Source organism: Lissotriton helveticus, chromosome 3_1 (genome assembly GCF_964261635.1).
Source record: "Lissotriton helveticus chromosome 3_1, aLisHel1.1, whole genome shotgun sequence".
NCBI classification, from domain to species: Eukaryota; Metazoa; Chordata; class Amphibia; order Caudata; family Salamandridae; genus Lissotriton; species Lissotriton helveticus.
Window position 1 is genome coordinate 1,476,729,045 of NC_136061.1, and position 23,174 is coordinate 1,476,752,218.

The 23,174-nt window shown below is 44.5% G+C and overlaps 1 protein-coding gene across 12 annotated transcripts in view; it reads right to left on the minus strand.

The window, feature by feature from the left end:
• The window catches only part of BIN1 (bridging integrator 1), a 617,822-nt gene that overhangs the window by 593,493 nt on the left and 1,155 nt on the right, over positions 1-23,174 (minus strand). The window lies entirely within an intron of this gene.

The window sequence follows — 23,174 nt, forward strand, 5'->3', positions numbered from 1 at the left end:
CTTCAAGCTACCACTAGGATAGCTTTCTATATAGTGTGAGTGCCCATATGGCAGTGCAGCTATGTGACTGCTGCTGGTGCCGTGCTAGCTGTACAAGGGACGAGGCGTGGTTTAGAGTCCCCGGGGAAGCCGACATTTATCTCCTTCGAGAAGCATAGCAGCTGAAGCAGCGGCAATGTGATGGGCTAGTTGCTGGATCATCAGAATGAATGTTGCTTCATCACTATGTTCATATGGAAGTGTGCAAGCAAGCCTTACTTTCCAGAGAATGGGGAGTCAATAGCTGATCTCTGATGATAGTGCCACTCATGGGTGCTGTACCCAGATTGACCCTGCAGGGCCCTTAGACTTGCCAAGCCCAGTATTGGTGGCGTCAACCCAATAGCATTTGTGGAGTAAAGGACCCTCTTAGACCAGTACCCTCGCATGACAAAGCACCAGGTTAGGAATTAGGCCACATTGATTTTTGGAAGGGTAGTTTTCCTGAGGTTCTCAGTGTCAAGCAACTAACCCATCCCCGTAAAGAGTGGAGATTAAGGAAAAGTTGCTGCACTCATCAGTTCGTACCTAGGAAGCAAGTATCAACTGTACAGCAGGTCACCGGTATGGGCTACCCACAACACAGGAACGTTTACCTGCTTAAAACGACGTGATGCTATTAATGCACTGTTTCTAAACTGCATTGCATACAGAACTGCTGGGCCAGACCGTGGTTCCAGTTGTATCTTTCAGAGCTCCCAGGAGTAATTTCTTGGTCTGCCGCCTGCTTCCCAGGAGGTGCTGGGATAAAGTTCTTCTTTATGGGAGACATCGGTTCAATGGATCCTCTCGGTCATACCGCCCATGTCCTGCATAAGCTGCTCAAACACATTCTTACTTCATGCACATCAGCACACAAACCAATCAGGTTTCCACAGCATTGTTAATCATGCCATCCTCCATCCAAGTACTAGCTGCCACCAACAATGCCACTGTACCTCCCTTCTTCAGTCCATCAACTTTGACACCTCCCTAACTACTCACATGCTCATAATTACACAAATACAGATATTAATCACAACAGAAAAGTAACTACAAAGGGAGAGAATTCCGCATCAATACCATGCAATCTTCATGACACCAGTGGTCATAAAAATTTTTTTTTTTAAAGTTTCGATAATATTTCTCCTTTCTTTCAAGGCATGTGGCACTAGCTTAAAAATGTACTATGCTAAAACTCCTCTGCAGCGCACTCGCTGTAGACGGGTCACCTGTCTGCCCCCGCAATAATCTAAGCCCCCTACAAACTAGACGTAAATGCACCCTGCCTTTATATTCTCTGCACCTATGCTGTACATACCCTAGCCATCACGCACATCGCAACACTACACCCTAATCCTCGGAGTACACAACCAGGCTTAGTGCAACCTATCCGGACATGTTCTGTGCTACTGCATTCCAGCACGCTCTCTGCACTTTGCCACTTTAGCCTCCGCTTGCTCCGAGTACTCTCCCCTATATACCACTGTGATACCATGTTCCCTGCCCTTATTTTCTGTGCCCTTGTCTGCATAGCCCTACCTACCCCCCCCCCCCTCCCTCTGGAACTGTATACGTGGGCCCTCGGGCTGCTTTTAGAGCCACCACATGCCTCCCTCACACTCGACAGCTGACACTGAATGTTCGAGTCCTTTCAGTAACCTCGCTCCTCTAGTGAAGTGAACCTGTCTTTTTTTTTTAACTTGGTTTCTATTTCTAGCAAATTTCACCCAACCCTTTCTTGCACTCAAACAGTTGTTATAGTCCTTTCAACAAAACGAAGATAGTTAACTTTTATCTCGTTTCGTTTTTTGTATACAGTTTTAACTTTGTTTCTAGGCCACAAAATAAACCAATGGCTGCAATAAACATCTATCAAAACTTTGCAGCACAGAACTGACATAGGTATAAAGCTTCTGAGAAAAAGTCTCACAACACCAACCCAAAGGCCGAGTATAATAACTTCACTTGAGTATCTCAGAAATTCTAGACATTTCGGTGTAATGTCACTGTACCGCCACTGGGGCTCATGGCATTTTGGTGTCAGTATTAGAATACATAAGAGGATTTGTGATGTCAATGGAGTGCCACAGGGCCCGAAGTCCTTCTTGTCATGTCAGAAAACTAACAAGCACGTGCGATGTCATTGGAAGCCACAGGGTTCAAAGGCACCTGGTGACGCAAGAAATGCGCATGCGCAGTTTTCACAAGAATTACCGATACGGTGAGGAAGAGGAGGGCAGCCCAGGGACGCTGCAGTACAAAGGTAAGTGGTTTCAAACTTTTTAAGTGTATTTTTAATTAATGTTTACTTAGTTGTTAACAGGGGAGGGGGTGGAGGCAGGTGGCGTAGCGGAGCTCCACGGAGTTTGTCTGGAACTCCGCAGACCTCCGCGTTGCCCAGGGTTAGTCACCGGCATGTGGAGTGACCGCACAGCTGTCTGCACTGGAGCACGATCAGGAAGCAGTTCTCCGGTACACAAACGCTCAGGAACACTAGAAAGCTAACTAGCGATATGGAGCTTGCTGAGCGGTGTTATTTATGACAGTGTATGTACATTGAAGCATATGCATTCGGAAGCAGTTGTACTCTACTGAAGCACTTGTGGACACACTCACCATGGTCACAGCAATTGACCTAGTAATCTTGGTACGAAAGCTAGATATTTCATAGGTGTGATATTGTTACAGTCTTTCACACACACTAGCGATTACGTTACTGCATCATCATTGGTGTGTACCTTCTTGAGCGGATGCACATTTGGATTGTGGGGTAAGATACTCACACCCTAATACCTTGAGCACAGCCAGCCACAGTTATTTTAGTCTTTTGTGTTACTTTATTGTAGCAGCTTATTATTTCAGCTAGATATTTTAAATTGTTACGTTAATTAAATATTTTGGTGACCTGAGTTTGTTACTTTTGTTAGCCATGGCAGCAGGGGAGAAAGCCTCCACCTACACAGTTCCTCACAGAAGCTAGTGATCTGATTCTACAATGGAAGAAATGGAAAACACTCTTTGATTCCAACTTGATCGTGATTGGAGGGGACAAATTCTCACCAGCGAGTAAACAAGGAGTCTTATCACACTATCTGGGGATTGAGGGTCGTAACACCTACGAGAGCACAGACGAGATCACTATAAGAAATGCCGAGGGGAGACCTTGGAGACATTTTTGAAGTGTCCATGTTGATGTTAGAGAAATATTTCGGTCCCAGAATAAATGTAGTTATGGAGAGACAAATTCTTAACCAGGGTCCAGAACAAAATGGCAAAAGTGGACAATTACATAGCTTCACTTAAGAGCTTATCCCACTCTCGATATTTTGGAGATCTGACGGAGACTTTAATTAGGGAGCAACTAGTGCACTGTACTAATAATCTCAGAGTGCGGGAGAAGTTACTCATGAAAATTCCAACTCTAAAACATGCGATGAATATAGTGAAAGGTATGGAACACACAACGGGGTGGATCAAGGAGATGCGGGATAAACCTGCCAACACTTGTGAGATTGAGGCTCACCTTAACTTGTACTCTGAGGAAGATGATGAGTATAATATATCAGTACATAAAGCATGAGCTACTAGTTTCAAGAGCAGCACCATTAATACAAAAAGCAAAGGAAACATTGCAAGGGATACAAGGGACACAATGAAAACAAGTGTCTGCCAATGAAACCAACAGCAGACGTCAAAGCACTGTAGGTGGGCCATCCACTGAGCCTCAAGTACCTGTCAGCCGGCCATTTACAGGGTCAACACAAGACCTCTAGGAACGGTTGATAAACCATCCATGATGCCAACAACTGGTCTCACATACTTCTTAGTCAACCATTCCCAAGAAACAACAAAAAGCCTTAAGAACTGCAGGTCAACTGTCTACAGAGCCATTAACAACTTACTTGAAATAACAGGAGGTCAGTCATCCACTACGCCAACTACAGGTTTCAGGGCTTAGAAAAGCAACCATCCATGAGGTCTTAAAAAGGTCAAGGCTTAATGAGCTGAACGGTTACTGATTGGACAAAACAGGGAACACCAGTTCGCAAGTTTGAATACTGACAAGGCTTACTCAGCATTACATCCTTCCAAAGGGTGATAAATTGTGTATAATTAATTGGGTAATAGAAACAGCTGTTATTATGAATGCTTAAAAAAGACAGAAGTGTGGTATGAATCACTAGATAAAATAACAGTTCATTTTATTCTTATATGGCAGAGTAGGTAACAATCTGCGACATCAACAAGCCTCAGGTCAGCGAAGACACACAGGCCACTAGGCCTCAATAGGCCACAATACACGTTTTGTCAACTTTTAGCTAAAATACAATTGTCGAACCATCCATTTTATACTTTACACTCATGCTAGACAACCCAACCCTTCCCCCTGCCAGTCCACCTCTTCCAATTAAAGACATGCTCAATTAGGATCCAGGCTATCAATAAAATGAGTTTCACAGACTGGTGTTTGTGAATAATACTATATTCCAAGAAGGAGGAAAGGAGAAGTGATACAGGGTTTGAGCACCTTATAATACATCTATTAAAAAACAAAAGGAGGGAACCCCTACTGTGCTTAGCTTCTCTCTTTGTATCCCCCAAGGGGATCACTCTATGGTATTAAAAAGATTCTCACCCACTGGGATTCCAAGTGGCACGCTTTATCATAGAGTCTTCGTCCAGATGTCTAGTGTATGAGCACCCCCTTTTGTACCGCTTTGTTCACCATAAGTTGGCAGGGTATGCTCAGACGTGAGTCCCTTGCTCACTTTGCCACTGGAATCAAGCAAGCCTGGCTGAAGACAGCTGAAATGCCAGAAACCGGTCCTAGAAAGCTTATTTCCGGTCCAGGGAAGGCATGGCTTGGCAGTTCGGGCTGGACTGCTCCCATGAGGCACAGGGTCAGACTGATTTGCATATGGCCATGTCTGAACTGGGGTGGCAGAGTGGGCGAAAGAACGGCGATGGATTAAATCCAGATCGGTTGACTGGGTGTGAGTGTTTGATTGGTTCAAATGCTTCGTCCATCACCACCTCCTTTTGTACCGTAGTGTATGAGGACGGGCTGAAACATGGCAGCCAAAGCAGCTCTTAGTTATTGAGTGGGCTCCTAGATTTAAAATAGTCTTGTGAGTCCTGATGATTAATTTTATTTTCAAAGGGCACCCTGACGGAGTACAAAACAGCTGTTCAAACTTTCAAAAGTTGGATTACAGAGTCCACCTGCCTCCTTACTCTCATGTAGTTCTAAATAGGATGCTACTAAAGAAATTAGATCCTCGAGACCAAATGAGTCGGTATGTACGAGTATGGTGAACAAAAGTTTCACAATCAAATGCACACAAATAGGTAACAAACAGGATCCTTGTGAGGTCCTGACAAAAGCCAACTAGCCCAGTGAAACATTTGTGCGACTACTGAAACATGCTGCCCCAGGGTTACAGAGTATACTAATTTCCTTAATACATCTTCATCTGTTTTTACCTAGGTGGGGTACATAAGGAATATGCCAGTTTCTGAATATGGCTAGGGTCATAACTAACTTGGCCATAATAACGTTCAACATTGATCTTATGTGTCCCCACCTCTATAGGGAGAATGGCCCAATGTCCCACCTGGACCTCAACTGCCCGATATATCGTATGTAGGCCTTTCCTTACCAAGATAGCAAACCTTCTCTGCGGTGTACTAGCTGAAGAAAAGAATGCATCCCATTCTCCTAAATGTCTTACTTTCTCCTTCTCCCTTCCTAGCACCCAGTGAGTTCCCTTTAATAAAATACGGGGCGTAAATCGTTTCAGCCAAGCAAACGCGGCTGCCCTCTTAACCCTATTTTATTGAGACAATCAGCACTGAATCTAATCAATGTTAAATTAGCCATTGACTAAACAAGCCTCTCAACATTTCTGTAGGGCCCTTAACACATACCCTACCACCCCAGACAACCGACCCCCAGCCATAATCCTTAGATTTAGTCCCCTAGATTACAAAGTGAAGCTGTTGCCAAGCCTCTTAATCTACATCCTCATGTCCCCTCCACTCTGATACCCTAGAGCAGAGGCCTTCAATCTGTGGGGCGCGACCCAAAGGGGGGCCGTGGAGTCATGTGAAGGGGGTCACACTCTTCCTTTGCTAAAAGAAAAGGTTCCAGGCAGGATAGTTAAAATGCCTTCCCTGGAGCGTTATTCAGGGACTCTCCTGTGCTGGGAAACAGAAGCCAGGCAGACAGTTAAACACACCTTTCTTCCAGTGTACTGCTGGCCTGAAAGAAATGCAAATGTGCACAACGAGTTAATCTGCAAATGTAAAGGATTTGCAGATTAACTCATGCACATTTGCATCTCTTTCAAGCAGGCAGTACACTGGCAGAAAGGTGTGTTTAACTGTCTGCCTGGCTTTGATTTCTCAGGAAAGGAGAGTGCTATTGAAGTTCATTAATTGAATCACTTGAAACTTTTTGAGTGGTAGTGCACAGAGTTGGCTGAGCTGTGAAGTGCATCATTTTAATTGTCATTGTATTTAAATAGCTTTTACTATTCCTCAGAATGTGTTGAAGGGACCTAAAAAACGTATGTATGTTTTAAATATGATGAATGATGTTCAGCTACCCCCAGTTACATGCAGCTATAAATGCCAAGCTGTCAGCATCCCATGAAATATAATATGGTTTTCCTCTAATGCTGTGCAATAAAGTTGCAGCCCATGCATTACAGCTATTATACCAAGGGCCACTGGAATCATGTGATTGTGAGGCCGCAGCAATTTTAGCTTGATTATAGATTTGTCGCATTTGCCATATAATCCATCTGCCACAAATTCTGCTGATTTTAACCCCCAAAAAATTATTTATTCAAAAGGTTCAAAAGTTACTAAAAAGCAGCAACAGGTGTTGACGCTTAGTAGAAGGCCATTTGTAAAGCTGTGCTGATCACCTTTTTGCTGCTTATTTCTATATTTGGGTGTTAAACTGGTACTAATGAGGTGCAACCACAGATTGACCGTTTCTCTGGTGAACATTTATGGTTGTAAATGATACGAAGTACCAAGTTCTAGAAATTTTTGTTGGGTCCTTACGCCTACAAAATGTTGATGGGGGGTCTTGGCATCAAAAAGTTTGAAGACCACTGCCCTAGAGTCACTTTTCCATTTATCTTCTGCCCCTTATCAATCTCCCTTCTCCCTCCCCACCTGCTCATCTCCTTGCCCCTGAGCCTGCCCGCTTGCGAAGCAGACCCTCTCCCCTCCCTAGCAACATAGATGGGTTGTTATGCATCTTTATGCAACTAAGGGTGGCGCCTTCTCCCTACCCACCACCCCAACCTGCAAAAATTAAAGTAGAAAACCCCCTAAAGAAAACAGAGATTATTCTATCATAGCTGATTAAGTCAATCCAAAAAATGGGATAGCGGGATTAATTACAAATGATTAATTCCACACAATAAGACACCCAATTCTCATTGGGACCTGGATTTAATCAAGCTAATTATTACAATCAATTACATTATTAGATTTCCATCACTCTTTACATCAAGAGGACCCCACAACCCCAGGATACATATAAATGTACAATTAATTGACAACATAAACAACAAAACGTATTATGTGCATCATTAAAAATAATTCAGATTCTCTAGTCTCTCCTGAATAGTTTCACGACAGGTGCCTAAATAATAAGTCCTTGAAATAGTCCACCAGAGGTAGTCGATCTGACCAGGAGAATCCAGAAAATCCATCCTTAGTATCTTTCTCCTGGTCATCCAAAAAGCATCGGTCCAAGTAAGTTCATTTCAGAAGGCTCCTCTATTAATAGTCGACACGTTTCAGCCGTGGCGATTTAAGACCTCCCCATGACCAAAGAGAAGAGACAAGAGGACTTTTCCCACAACAATATTGCTTGAAGCATTCTTGTATAGCAAACATCCTTATTTGCACTATCTGCTGTACTAAGATCAGCATCTCAAATGATAGGACATCTCCAGTATATCTTAAGCGGGCAAACAGGACAACTGAGGTCAAAAGGGCCATAAAGATCACTGTGAACTTTGTACAGCCGACAGTGTAAATAGGATTTTAATGACCCGAGGGACCCCAACTTACCGGGTCAGCTCACTTACTGTGTCCCAGGGAGTGCACCCCCCGGGACACAGTAGTTTCTCTGTCCACACAATCACAGGCAGGGAAACATGTTTGTTCCAGTCTTGCAGGAGCATTTTTAAATCTCCTGCCTAATGGGAGCAAACACTAAGGGGTTGATTTTGATGTCAGACGGAAATTCTTCCGCCAGATACCGAATCAGTCCTGGGACCGACCGACACCCGGTCGGCGGTCCCGCACGCCTAATTAGGATGTGCCCGAACACTGTTCGGTCGTATTCCTACTTTTCACTATCGGAGCAGGCATTATGGCCATAATGCATTCTCCTGTGGAAAAGTAAATTTTGCCATGTTTTGTGTCCCTACGTGTCCCCCATCTTATGTTATGTGTGCATGATTAATATGCATATGTATCCCCCATGTTCGATTAAAGACGCAATTACAGTTGTGTCCATCTCTAGTATGCTAGTTTCCAGTTCTCGTGAAAGCTACGAGTATTAGGCCTATGTAAGGTTACGTTGCCACGTTTCTCAGTGTGCACGTTATTTCATTGAAAAGTCCCTGTTTCTAGGCCTCAAAAGGGCCCGGACACCAGATTCACCTCCTGTCTCCTGAACCCTCGCTGAGGAGCGATACAGCCCCCACCTGTATCCTCGACCCTTCACTTACTTCCTGCCTCGCAGTGCCCGGCTCGGCCTGGCTCTGCCTACGAGTCTGCCAAGAGTATGTTATGATTCTAGTTATCAGTCCAGCCCTCCTTCTCTGCATTCCTAAGCTACTGAATCGCATCAATAGTTTCCGTCATCGTCTAGCCTTTACGTCTCCATGTAAGAGAAATACTGTATTTATGGTCATTTAATATTCCTCAACACACACTACATGTAGAATAATTCATGCTCCAGTCTTAGAGTCTGTTAGCCTCTCCCCTCCTGACTCTTAGTTTATATCAACATGTTCTCTAAACATTAGATACTAGATAGGGTTTAGGTACATGTCGCCCTGACTCTCCAGACTTCAGTCTTTACTCCTAGCGCAGAGTTCATAGCCCCCAGCTTCTCCTAGTAACACGTCATTGTCAGTTTGCGCGCACCATTAGGTTAGAGGTCCCGGCTCCTTAGGTAGCCCCCTCCATGTTTCCGCCCCATTTATGACATATTCTGTTACGTTTACATCACATGTCCATGTATACGCCTCTTGTTACACCCACTTTCACCCTTATCTTTCGCGACTGCTATTGACCACACCCACTGCTCCGCCTACTGTATTCACTGTAATGCAATTGTTTTAGTATATATATATGTTGTACATTGTTATTAAAGTTGGCGCGCTCATTCCCTGTCCCCCCTGCAGGGCCCTGCCATCCTGTTCCCGTGCAGGTTGTCCTGTTCCTGTCCTTTATGCTGTATTAAACCTGCAAACTCCTACTACCTCGAATCTTGACTCTTATTTATTGAGCTATCTGTTATTGCTATGTCCAGTCAAACCTAGATCCGGTATTATTTATTTATATACCACACTCCCATAGGGAAATGGAAGGTGTGGTTCATCCCTGAATTCAAGGTGCCTGTCACCGGGTGCAGGAATCCACAGGGGGGCACTCATCGGCCCCCAACCGTAGACCTCGCACCAAAGGTGGCCTTCCTGTGGGCCCCCAAACACGCTTTCTGACATGGTATCCATCTCGGACAGGCTGGCATAGAAACCATGCTGGAAACTGTGCAATATAATCTCAAGGGCGGAAAGGCCCGCCCTCCAGATTACAGGTCGGCTTCCGACTGGCTCCTGGAACAAGTCGGAAGCAAGCCGGAATGACCGGCTGGTTTACTTTCCGACCTCCTAGATCATAATTAGGCAGTCGCAAATTAAACAGAGCGGCCCATTACGATGGGGCCATTAAGGCTCAGACAGTCTGTCAGAGCCTTTACGGTCCACATTGTAATCGGCCCCTACGTCTGCTCCCAGCTGGTGGGAGATTTGAAAATGCTCTCACAGGCTAGAAGCAGATTTGTATTCTGCTTCCCTGCCCGCACTAATGCCGTGGGTCCCCTCTCCCCTTTCTAAGTTTATTTGGCCATGGGGGATGAGGTCCCCAGGGCACAAGAAGGCTTGAGGAGGGGGCTTCCCTTTTAAATTTGATACTGCCCTGGGGACGGGGTCTGCAGGGCCTAATGAGGCTCGAGAAGGAGAGGTGTGCTGCCCCTCCCCTTTTTAAATGTACTTGGCCCCGGGGGAATGTATCCCCTGGAAGCTCGAGGAGGAGCCCTCTGCCTAATGTAGGTTGGCCACAGGGCCAACCTCCCGCCACCCATGATAGAGATATATACACACATACATATACACACACACACACATTGTTATTGTTGCTGCTTTGCTTAAGACAGGTGGCCATTTTTGTTGGCTACTGTGGCAGGTCGCAAATTTTTAATGTATGCCAAAAGGAAGGGGGGGCGAGCACTTTTAGGAGCAGGTAAAAGGGTATTAGAAAGATTGGATAGATTCTAGAATGAACTAGTCAGCTCTAGGATGCTGAGGCGGCGGGAAGAAGTGATCCATGAGGCTCTGAAGGTTCTAAGAAGAGGAAGATGGTATGGAAGGGGATAAGATTAGGCAGAGACAGAAAGGTTTAGGTTCGGACAAGCTGGGACATTTGCGGAGATTGAAGTTATTAGAGGGAGGGGAAGTTAGGAGATGGTGTTTGTAACACTGAGACAGGAGGCATTAAGCTGGGAATTTTGTGAGGCCGGAAGACCTGCTCTCATTAAGCCAGTATTTTACACACCATATTGATGTATGTAGAGCTTGTGCTGTCCTATCAAAAGGTGTGTGGGGAAAAAAGCCTGGTGGGAAGGTGGATAGATAATAAATATATATCAAGGGATCCTGTGAAAAAAAAAACAGCCCACTATGCTGTTTATGCGTTGAGAGTTGGGCCCAAAATCGACACAAATAGAGGCCTACTAGGATTCATCCTGGACCCAAAGGCTCTCCATTAGCTGTCAGAAGGACAACCAGTCCACTTTGTCCCTTTTAGGCTTAACTGTCTCCTTTATCACCCTGGACAGCACAGTCCACGTGCAACATCCTGCACGCAAACGTACACCTTGTACCACCCTGGACATAACCATCTATCTTCGCTCTTATACACCGCCTAATCACATTTTCTTGTGCCCACCAATCCTGAGCACCCTACTGACAGGAACTGCCTCTCACACCTACAGTATCAGCTCAGGAATCAAAATGCTACCATGCCAAAGCTAAAAGACATTCTTATCTTTGGCATACGCCTACTGGCCCTCCATAGCTAATCACCTCTAGAGTTTAAAGGTCACCGCACAATCCTCCATGCAGTGGAAATAAAGTGTTCCCATCATGGGCCACAGGGCCTTCAGGTCCTACCAGCAGTAAACTTGTCAGCACTGACCACATTGCTATTCATTACCAACTCCTCCCTAGCCAAAACAAATCAAATCCAGTAATCGTCTCTTATGAACCACTCCTTATGTACGCCATGCACTCAGGAACAACTCTAACCTACTGAACACCAAGGAGGGATCATGGTGAAGAATTAGCCTAACCAGCAGCAGGCTCTATGTAGTATTGCAGGGGAAATAACTTAGGGGCCTATTAGGATGGCGGACGGACCTGCGTCCGTCCGCCACCCCCGAGGTGGAGGGACCGTCCGCAGGGCCAGCAGCGTTCCCTACCTCGGAATTAGGATGTGACCGCCACCCTGGCGGTCACATCCTGTATAGTTAACATTGCGCGCAGGTGCTGCTTGAAGCAGCACCCTCCGCAATGTTAAATATGCATGTTTTTCCTTTGCATGCACAAAGCGGCAGGCAACACGCGGTGCCTGCCGTTTTGTGCATGCAAAGGCAGGGGGTACCATAGGTACCCCCCCTGTGCACCTCCATCACCCCTGGGGGCCCGCAACGGGCCCCCAAACACAAAAGACCACATGCTTTTCCACGGCGGAAAACCAGCCGTGGAAAAGCATGTTTCCGCATGCATCCTAATATGGCTGGCGGTGTCTGATAGACACCGCCACCATATTAGAGCGTTTCCGCCACGGTCGGAAGGCGACCGCGGCGGAAAGGCGGCGGACGGTCTTCCCATCCGCAGATGACCCCCCTGCCATCCTAATCTGGCGGGGGGTCTTTTCAATCACCTCAGCGGTGAATCCGCATCCTCCGGGCTGGCGGTGGCTTCCGCCGGCCCAGAGGATGCAGATTCACCGCAATCCTAATCGGCCCCTAAATGTCAGCCCATTGCCTGCAGTCTATAGGGGTGTGCAAATATGCAGCTCCCTATGCACATCTAGTCTCTATTCATCTTATATACGAAAATGAGGAGCTCTATTAGCACATGATGTATGTAAAAAGCAACCTTTCTGATTGATTTTTATCAAATTGGTAATTGAGATGTGCACAGTTTTCCCCCCAAGGGTAAGTTTGCTGTTAAACGTTTCCTAATTGTGAAAAAAACAACCTTTCCATTCTCCTCTTAAACCTCTGTAGCCAGCTTGCTCAGAATCTTCTAATGTAAACCAAATGTATGCCCATACGGAAGCAATCATGTGTGACGCTGAGGAAGAAAATCCAAGGAGGAAGAATGCGGCCCATATGGAAGATAGTTTATTTTTCAGCTTTACTGCACATAAAGATGCCACAAAATACAACGACCTTCAACACGACAAAGGGGGATATTAGAAAGGAATGCAAAAAACAAGTAGAATTCACAGCGACAGATTAAAACATAACTGCGAACAAAGTGAAGTTAGCATAGTTGAACATGAGAAACAGAATGAACTTGGGGAAAAGAACACAGATCTGATATTAAAGGGTTACAAAGGATGGTCCCATCTACAGGGGGTAGAACAGATATGGCGCAAGCCACGTGTACTCTAGGACAGTCATTATCCATGCTTTTAAAGGTTTGCATTCAAAAGTACTGCCAGGTTTTTCGTGAGCTATAGAATCGCATACAACAACTGTACATAGGTCGTATACATCACAAAAAACTGAAGAATGGATCCCACATGTACACAAGTACTGCTAAATCCTTTAAAATACACAAGGTATAACAGCTAGCAAGAAGGGCTCCCATATCCATGGTAATATAGAGTAGCTAAAGTAAACTGAGCCAATTTAAAGTCCTGGCATATTTGCAACAAAACACAGATTAGTTAGGTAGTGTTGGAAATAGAAAAAATTTACTCTGGAATCCCAATAATTGGGGGTAAAGGTGTGGGGGCGTAAAGGGGTTGAGTTAGGAGTGGGGTAGTCATAAGCGGAATAGGACAGTAAAAATATACATGCATCTTGAAAAGAGGGTACTGCAAAGAAACTGGCAACCAATGTGACAGTAATTCTGTTCTGTCTTACATATTACAGGGTAAAGGCACCTATGGCGCATATTATATATATATATATATATATATATATATATATATATATATATATATATATATATATATATATATATATATATAAATACCACAAAAGAGGGTCCGAGGGAAATTTAAAGTCTCAACAGGATTCAATCCCCCATTCCTTACAAATTACTACACAAAACGGAATCCTGAAGACTATTGACAATGTACTCTAAGAACAAAGTACATATGAACAGAGAGAAGAGTATTCTCTCTCTAACACCACAAGTGTGTGAGAAGGGAAAGGCTAAAACTAAAAATCATACAAGGATATTAAGGTATCCCATCACTACACCGTATCGTGCCCAGTGTCATCTGGGAACCAAACAGTGCCCACACAGGGACTCTTATAAATCAGAGAAAACCATTGCGTGAAGTACTGAATCCTTCTGATGATTTTATCTGAAGGAAAAAACTGAACCAAAATCTGTGTAGTGTACTAAATCTGACATGTATTCATTGTCACAGTTGCCTTCCGACCGTGCAGTGCATGTAAGTGAAGTGAAGTGATTTAAAAAGGGGTGAACTCCCTGGATCATGTGCACATTGATGCACAGCACATACAATTCTTGAATCCACGCAGTTGCCCTACTAAAACCGTGTAAATGATAAAGTGAAAAAGACTTAGAACAGTTTAGAATTAATCACTGCTTTAACATTAGCTTGGTCCTTTTTAAATCACTTCACTTACATGCACTGCACGATACTGTGTAGTGATGGGATACCTTAATATCCTTGTATGATTTTTAGTTGTAGCCTTTCCCTTCTCACACACTTGTGGTGTTAGAGAGAGAATACTCTTCTCTCTGTTCATATGTACATTGTTCTTAGAGTACATTGTCAATAGTCTTCAGGATTCCGTTTTGTGTAGCATATTACATATATACACACACACACACACACACACACACACACACGTGTGTCCTCAGCACTTTTCAGGGGATAATAATAATGGCAAGATAATTCTGGTGGATAATGCATGTACTAGAGAGCTGTCTTTTGCTTAGTCACAATTTATTTGTGACTCAAAGAACCATAGAGGTTAATGGTGCCTGCTGCAAAGCACATTGTGTAACATGCATATCACTGATTTTACGTTTTATTTTGAAAGGTAAGTAAAGTCTTAATAATACGGAGAACCCCAATCACTGCATTAGGTTATGTGCTCTTAACATATAATGGCCATCACATCAGTATATATTATATGTGGCTCCTTCACCTTGGAAGCAGTCCCGGTTCTAGAGGGTGGGCCAGGCCCACCCAAATAAGATCCTGGCCCACCGAAGGCCATTCAGAAGTAGAAAACCAGGGCACATATATGGGCCAGCTTTCCTGCTGCTGTACAACCCCATACATGCCAACATTTTAGGACAGGGACGGGGGAAATTTAAAAAAAAAAAAAAATCCCCCAAAAAATAAATCGCAAGAATGAAAATTCCTCATGGACACTTCTATTGTAGAAAATGCAATTTCAGGTGGGAGACAGCTAAAATAAAGCCATTTTTGGCTTGAAAAATCGGTAGTCTCACGCCTGAATCGGGTCTATTGGCATTTATGCAACCCGAAAGGCTGATACAGCTCGAGAGTGACTCTCTGCAAGCCACAGAGACAGCTGGTCTGTTGTCATGCGCAGAGTGGCAATGGGCCAGCAGAGCAGGCACAGCATGGTGCACCTCTGGCCATCCCAGACCTCAGGAGGTGACTTTGATTCTCTGGGAGCTGCTGATGCTTTTGAGCAGCGCAATTAACAAGTCATAGGCGGGGGAACGTGGCCTTCAGTCCCCCGCACCAGTGTACGATCGGATCGGAAAGGTACAGGGAAAGGGGGGTAAGGGCCAGAATTCTTGGTTTAAAAACTGTGCAGTGACATACCAGATTGAGATTGGAAGTTTCATTCTAATGAAATTCCATCCATTTGTAGATTGGGGAGGGTGTTGCACACAGCTAAGAGAGATGGAACTTCAGAAAAAAAACACCAAGGACTGAAGTAACTTTACATTTAAAGACAAGCTTGTGCAATGCAATAGGCCTCGCGTTTGCACACGTTTGAGCTATTGACATTGTAAATGACACTGCCTTTTATGTATGCGTTTTGAACCTGCAGGCGGTGCGTAAACACGCACTTTGCAGGTTTTCTTAACACATAAATAAAAGGCATTGTCATCTACAATGCCATATTGCATTGCTAATGCTTTTCGCAGTGTTGTTTATTCTATAAACTGTCTCTTGTGTGCCTCCCCTCTCGCGCCTTTTCCGTTATTCTCTCCTTTTCCACCGTTCATCCTCCCTGCATTACTTATACAGTTTAAACGGAAATGTAGTTAAAATAAAACAAAATCAAAGCAGTTACGCACATGCTTCTTGGCGTTTGGACCTTTCACAGAAACAGTTTGCAGCTAGTGAATACTGAAAAGCACTTTTGAGGGTGACATCGCAAATATCGTTGTGGATGATGGTTCTCATGGCTGGCTAGGATGCGTGAGTAATGTTCCTGGAAATACAGTAATGCTGGTGAAAATCACAAACAGCTCTTCCTACTGGGAAATTAAAGAATTACTAGGACTTAATCCTATGTTACATTCAAGTTGCAGATGCCTGGTGCGCAGAATGGCTGCTGTCGCAAAGCACAGTGGAACTGGCTGGTCGGTGTTGGCACAAAAACCACTATTACGTCACCAATTTTATTACTGCCATTAACATGGTAGTCCCAACACCTCCATAGAAGAAATTCTGCTGGGCATAGCGATAACTTAGAGTTGTAGCCAAGAAGAGTGGGTGTGGCGAATTGGTCCTGCAGGAAGAATAACCTTGGACTGAAGATGCTTTCGATTTCAAATAAGCTGTCCTCAGTTTGGGAACCATGGAAGCTACGGACAGGTGTGTGGTAAAGATATACACATGAGATCGCAATGTAAGGGGACGTAAAAGATAAAGTGGAGAGTGGGAGAATACAAGTCCGGAGGCAGTGACAATCAAGGGGTATTAGATTCATAACTAGATGAGGTTTTAACCGTGGACTGCAATTGGGAACGTAAACTGGGGTTGGAGAGAAAGCCAGTAAGCATGGGCGGATTTTGCAAATTAGCAATCCGCGAAATTGCGTATTTACGGATTCGCAATCCGCAAAATCCGCGAACTCTCGCGAATTTGTGGATTTTTTTTTTTTGTGTGTTCGCAAGGATTTCTGCCAGTTCGCGAGGATTTTGTACCAGTTTGCAAACGCAAACTTACTTTTCGGGTAGCAACGGTCGCGAACATGTTGTTTCTACATCTGGTTCATCACAGCACCCTCTGTTTCACCACTGCCACCCTCTGTTTCACCACTGCCACCCTCTGGCTCACCCATGCCACCCTCTGGCTCACCCATGCCAACCTCTAGTTCATCACTGTAGATTATGGGTGGAAAAGCACACATGCCCTGCCTCAACTGACATAAACGAATTAGGGGCTGATTAATGTGTTACTGAATTTGAACTTCCTGGCTGGAACCTGCTTCCTTATCTGTAATTGCTTTCTCTGAGCCTGCTGTGATGGTCAGAGCAGGGTCATAGAATAGTTGCAAGTAGGCAACTGAACTCTGGAGGGGCCCCTCAGGAAGCACTACAGGGAATGGTTACTAATGATGAGTTTGAACTTTTGCACCTGCTGAGTGCTTCCAGGTCAAGATCCAAATCAAAGTGACCAGCACACGAAGAAAGCACTGAGAGGTGCCTGCTGGACAGGAACAGGAAGTTGGAGACTGTGGGGCACTACCTTCCTCCCACCCCCCCCAAAATGGACTCCTTGCAAAAAAAAAAAAAAGTGCAGGCAAATTTCAACCTGAGGAGTTATTCTAATAAAAATCATAATTTTCAAGGTTTATGCTGCCTGCTGGTGGATTTCTTGTGCGAAATTGCGAATTTTGCAATCTCGCAATTGCGAGATTGTCGCTGCCCGCCGCATCTACGTTTTCGCGAGTGTTGACTCCCGCGAAATTGTATAGTATTCTAGTTGGCAAGTGCGACCAAGCAAAAAAATCTGCTTCGCACGGATTTACGAATTTTCGGTAAGTTCGCGAATTTACCGAAAATCCGCGAGCGGAACGGATTTTACGCTCATGCTTAGTGACAGATATTGACAAGCTAAGGAGGCAGGAAGTGTGACCTATTACAGGAACAGGGTGGCTAAGAGATTAACAGATCTATAGTAAGGTGGACGCGCCTGGGTGCCATGCTGCTTAAAAGCAAGTGGTTGCAGGTCAGCATGTTGCTATGCTATAGGAGAAAGTGATTTAACAAAGTAGTGCTCACAGACTGTAAATAAAACGCACCGAGTAACTACACATAACAGGGGGTGTCCTTATGGGAGGTAACAGAAGAGAGGGAGGTACTAAGGAGGGACTAATAAGCCTACTGACCAATGAAAAGCCACCATTTACAAAGGTCTGTGACGGGAGCCAATTACAAAGATGGGCGGAAAATGGGCAGAGTTTCTAGTCCATACCTGAATACAGCATGTTTAGCAGAGCAGCGCATGCGCTGCCCATGCCCGACCTAAAAAATGACGACTAGATATAGGTAAGAGGAAAATTTGATTTTGACAATTTTGCACTGAAAAAAACAATTCACCCTCTATGTTGGGGCAAAAGGAGAGGTAAGAGCAGAGGTGGGATAAAGAAAGACAGACAAAAAGAAATAAGAGCTTGAGTGGGGAGTAGAGATAAACGGAGAGGTGGAAAGGAAAGAGGGAGAAATCATTGACTAGAGAAGAGAGGAAAAGAGGCTAGAGGGGAGGGAAATAACTTGAGATAAGCACAATGAGGGAGTGAAAGAGGGGGAAACGAGAGAGGGAAACGGCCAAGGAAAAGATGAAATGAGGACAGACTAAGTGGAGAGAAGGGTAGAACAAGAGATTGGTAAAGGTATGGTGGGAAACAAAAGTGGAGAGAAGGGCGATGGCAAAGGGAGAAAAAGAATAGTAAATGATAAAGCAAAGTATGGATGCAGAAGAGTGTGTTAGCAGTTTAGTCAGTAATAAGGAAAGGATGAATCGAGGCCTCACACACTCCTTAGTTCTGATGCACCCGCAGTCTACAGCTTGATATTGAGGATGGCAACACCTAGAGGAAGTGCCAAATTAGGAGTAGAACCCAAGAAAAGGCTAATATGATACTATCCCCCCCCCCCCCCAAGAAAGAGATACTATGGTAAAGGAAATGCCACCTGTGGATTCTCCACTGTATCTAACAATTCCTTAAGAAATAGGTGTATTTTCCATTACCACTCAACAATAAAACATACTTTTGGTCTAATCTCTACTAAAGGTAGAACAAGCTCCCTCCACTTTCCTGAATAACATTTGAAAGCATGCAGAACTGAAAGCACTTATAAGGACAGGAATCTGTTTAATGTCTACAGAGAATGGTCTTCTGCAAATGTTAAGGCTTGACGAAGCAGGTAGCTACTGACAGCAGCAACTCAGTAAAGGGGACACAATACAATATAGCATTTGGTGTAGGATACAAACAAGTTCAAGGGCTAGAGGGGAATTAGGGTGACTGACATGAGAAAACACAATTGCAGAAAATGACAAGTTTCAAGGCAGGAAAAGATCTAAAGTAAAAAGAGGCAATAGGAATGAGTGAGAAAGAGGAAGAAATTATAGAGTAAGTGAGAGGGAGGTAAATAGTACAGGGGCAATGGAAATAGGGAAAATCAGGGCAACTACCGAGAGAAAGAGAGACAGGAAAAAGAGACGAATAACAAGAGAGATGGAAAAATGAGAAGGACAATGATAAAGAAGGGTATTAAAATAGATAGAGGAGTTTGTAGAATGAGACTAAGACAGAGGGACAGACAGAATGAAAAGTAGGTATGGACAGACAAAAACATGGAAAATCTAATCGATGTGATCAGTGAGAATGTTAGAGTGCAGGTCAAGTGAGCGAGCAAAGAAAGAGGAAAAAGGGATAAACCCTAGCAGGAGCAGCGATGGGCTGTTCATACTTTTGGGGGAACGAATGAGAGAGTAAGGACACAGGTACCATATAAAAAAAATGAATAAAAACATCTGAAGTGATTTCCTCCAGCATGTCACAGATTCAGATCATGTCTCTTCCCACAGTATAGATGTTACCAAGTACCAAGCTGTGTTTATACCTCCAAGGCGTATATATATATATATATAGATAGAGATAGATAGAGATAGATAGAGATAGATAGAGATAGATAGAGATAGATAGATAGAGATAGATAGATAGAGATAGAGATAGAGATAGAGATAGAGATAGAGATAGAGATAGAGATAGAGATAGAGATAGAGATAGAGAGAGATAGAGAGAGATAGAGAGAGATAGAGAGAGATAGAGAGAGATAGAGAGAGATAGAGAGAGATAGAGAGAGATAGAGAGAGATAGAGATAGATAGAGATAGAGATAGATAGAGATAGAGATAGAGATAGAGATAGAGATAGAGATAGAGATAGATAGGAGATAGATAGGAGATAGATAGGAGATAGATAGGAGATAGAGATAGATAGAGAGAGAGAGAGAGAGAGAGAGAGAGAGACTTCTGGGTGGCAACCAAAAGGGTCCATTAAAGACTTGGGTGTGTACAGCCACTGAAGCATGAAGTTTAGCAGTGAGTTTTCTGACTTTTGAAGTGCGGGCAGAGATATCAGGAGACCTCCGGTGGCCAGGAAAGTCCAGGATCTGAAGGTAAACAAGATCTTCTGATAGTTCAAATTGAGAAGAAAATTCAGCAACTTGAGATTGACCTGTGCCCCAGGGGTCTAAGGTGGACCGCATCTTCAGTGATTAATATCCCCGAGTAGGAACCTCTAGGCCCTTGAGCAGGGCCAGGCAGCACAATTAAATGACACGGAGTAGAAAGCTTGGCACCTCTGGTGAGCCAGAGCCATTGGGACAAGCAGGAGCCTTGAATGCATTGGAGTGAGCAAGATTTCGGGCAGCATGAAGTAAGCATAAACCTCAGGACCCTGAGGGTGAGCTTGAGGCTCAGGGACCTAAACTCAGCTATGCTTCTGAAGCCTATATTCACCCCCAAAACCCGCTGAGAGGATTGAGGATGAACAGGAGCTTCAGCCATCTGGTGATAACAGTACGCCTCATGCCCTTAGGGTGAGCAAAACATCAAGGAAGCTATACGGATATATAGGTTTTACGGAATCTCATGGTAAACATGATCCTTGGGGAAATGAGGATGTCTTGGAGCTTCCAAGTAGGAGTGAGAAAGAGATACAGGGTCTGACGGTGAAAAGGGAAATCAGGTGATCGGATGATGAGCTGTAATCCAAAGGCACCTGAGAGTGAGCTGGAACCTTAACCGCTACCGCGCTAGCGGGTTTTCCCGCTGTGCGCTGAAATTTGAAAATCGCGCGGTTTGTGACAAAGCCAGCTCGTCATCCGCGTAGCGCAGGTAACGCCCATGACAAGCTGGCTTTGTCATCCGCATCGAAGGGGTTAAGGATTTGAGCAAGAGGATCAGAGAGTGGAAATGAGCTTCAGGGTCTCTTTAATAAGTGGGTAGTTTAGAGACCAACTGATGGTGAGCAAGAGTCTGAAGACCTTAGGATGTACAGCACCTATGGATTCTTAAGTGTGACCAGAAGCCTACAGAAAAGAGGATAGACATGAGCTTCTTGGGACATGTTGGTCAGGGCCAAGCAAGGAATTATAAGAATGACCAGGAGTTTTAGGTCCTGGCTGCAGAGAGAGGATTCAGAGACCATAGGGCGAGTAAGGGCTTAGAAGATCTATTAGTGAGCAACTGTTTCAGGGACCAATTCGTTGAAAGATGTGTGAGTGAGCTGCAGAGAAATAATAGTGTTTCCAGCAAGTGGAGAATGCTAGGTCCTAGAACATTTGAAAAGTTTAATTTATCACAAATGTCTCCCCAGGTTTGCTCCCTAATGCTACCCAAGCAATGTTTCATGAAAGGTTGTGATCTGCAAAGGTAGGCCACTTGCTTTTGGGCGCCCAGGCCATTATTAGGTACTCTGTTTTTAACTGTGTTTTTTTAAAGAACATATGCATAGAAAGTGAGGATAAATAATTGTAAAGTCTGCATTATTTTATTATGTAGGGGTGTGCAACGTTGCCAGAGGGCTTACTGTGCTGCATTTTTAAACTTCAGTGCTTTGCAAACTGCAAAGTTGACGATTTTGTTTTTTAAAAAGCATGACAAGCTGCAAAGAGATGTGTGACAGCAGGAATGTTTCTGCTGCTACACATGACCAGAAGCAGACTGCAGCCAATCTATATGCTGCGTTCCTCCCCTTCCTCAAAGCCAGAAGCGAAGCAGGGAAAGCGAAGTAGACACCTCGTTTGTTGATGTTTATGGTGTTAAAATAGCAAAAGTTGACCATGCCAGTACCTAAAATATTAAAATTTCTGCAATACTTTGTACCACTGCCCATTCATCTTCGTGGCCCACCCATCCTTGTTCATGGCCCACCCTGAGCAAGAATCGTAGAGCCAGTCCTGCTTGGAAGACGTATTGTCTTATGTAGCATTTCTTGTAAATTGGTTTACACAACTACATGATCCATTGCCAATGTGGAGCGTGTGAGATGTAAAGCAATCTGAAATTCTACGCTGGGGTGAGTAGCGCTACAAAAGAATAAAATAAATGAGTAAGAGCAATATAAATTATGTGTTTCCTTACTCAGAGACAGATATATCTAACGTCCTTAAACGTGCATGCATATCTTTTACATCCAAGGCTTGAACAAAGTCAAAAACCTGCCATCAAATCACAGTTTCTCGTAGCACTTGTGCAGTGGAATCACTTGGGGTAGTCGGGTACCTGATCTCGCTCAATAATGCCTGCCGGATGGGAGTGGATCCCCTTCATTTCCTGCCCCATGGATAGGGTAACACATCTGTACATAAACCTAGCCTTACTCTTAAAAAGAACAGCATCCCTCGGACGTGCCCAAGGGAAGCCATGTTACCCCTCATCATGAAGACAACTCTCTCAGCAGCAAGCAGAGATCCACCGCGTTACAAAGGACATCGAACGCAACTTACATAGGCTCGGACAACCAAACCACACTACAAATACAGAAAGTAAGTCCCGCCCCTCATCCGAAAGCTCACACGTCACAGAGGAATTCCGCAATGTCATATAACATGATGCCGTTCATTTTAAGAAGAGTCGATGCAGAGACTGCACGATCCCCGGTGCTACAGCTTGTCACTGCTCTCCTCGCGGATTGGAGAGCGGGCCGGGTGGGCGGGTCACAGCTGCTATCTAGGCTTCACTGTCCATCTCTGCAGCTGTCAAAGTCGTCCATGATGAGCTGAGGGGTCTTACCACCAAACATAGTGGTTACGGGAGACCAATATTTCACTTTAAGGCATTCCAGTGCGTCACCCCCTACCCTTCCGACCGCAGTGTCACAGCTCCGCTATGCCAATGGGCATCTGATGATCGGCCACGGAGTAATGGAGCATATTCATACTGGGTACTTGGCTTAAACAACTTTTTTTTTGGGGGGGGGGTCGCACGAGATCCCTGTCAATCTAACAATGTCAGTCGCAGCTTGGCTCAGCCTCGACAGCTCGCTGGCCAGTGGCGTCCTGTTCGGTTGTAACCGCCGAGCCTTGATACGAAATATTACCCGCAAAG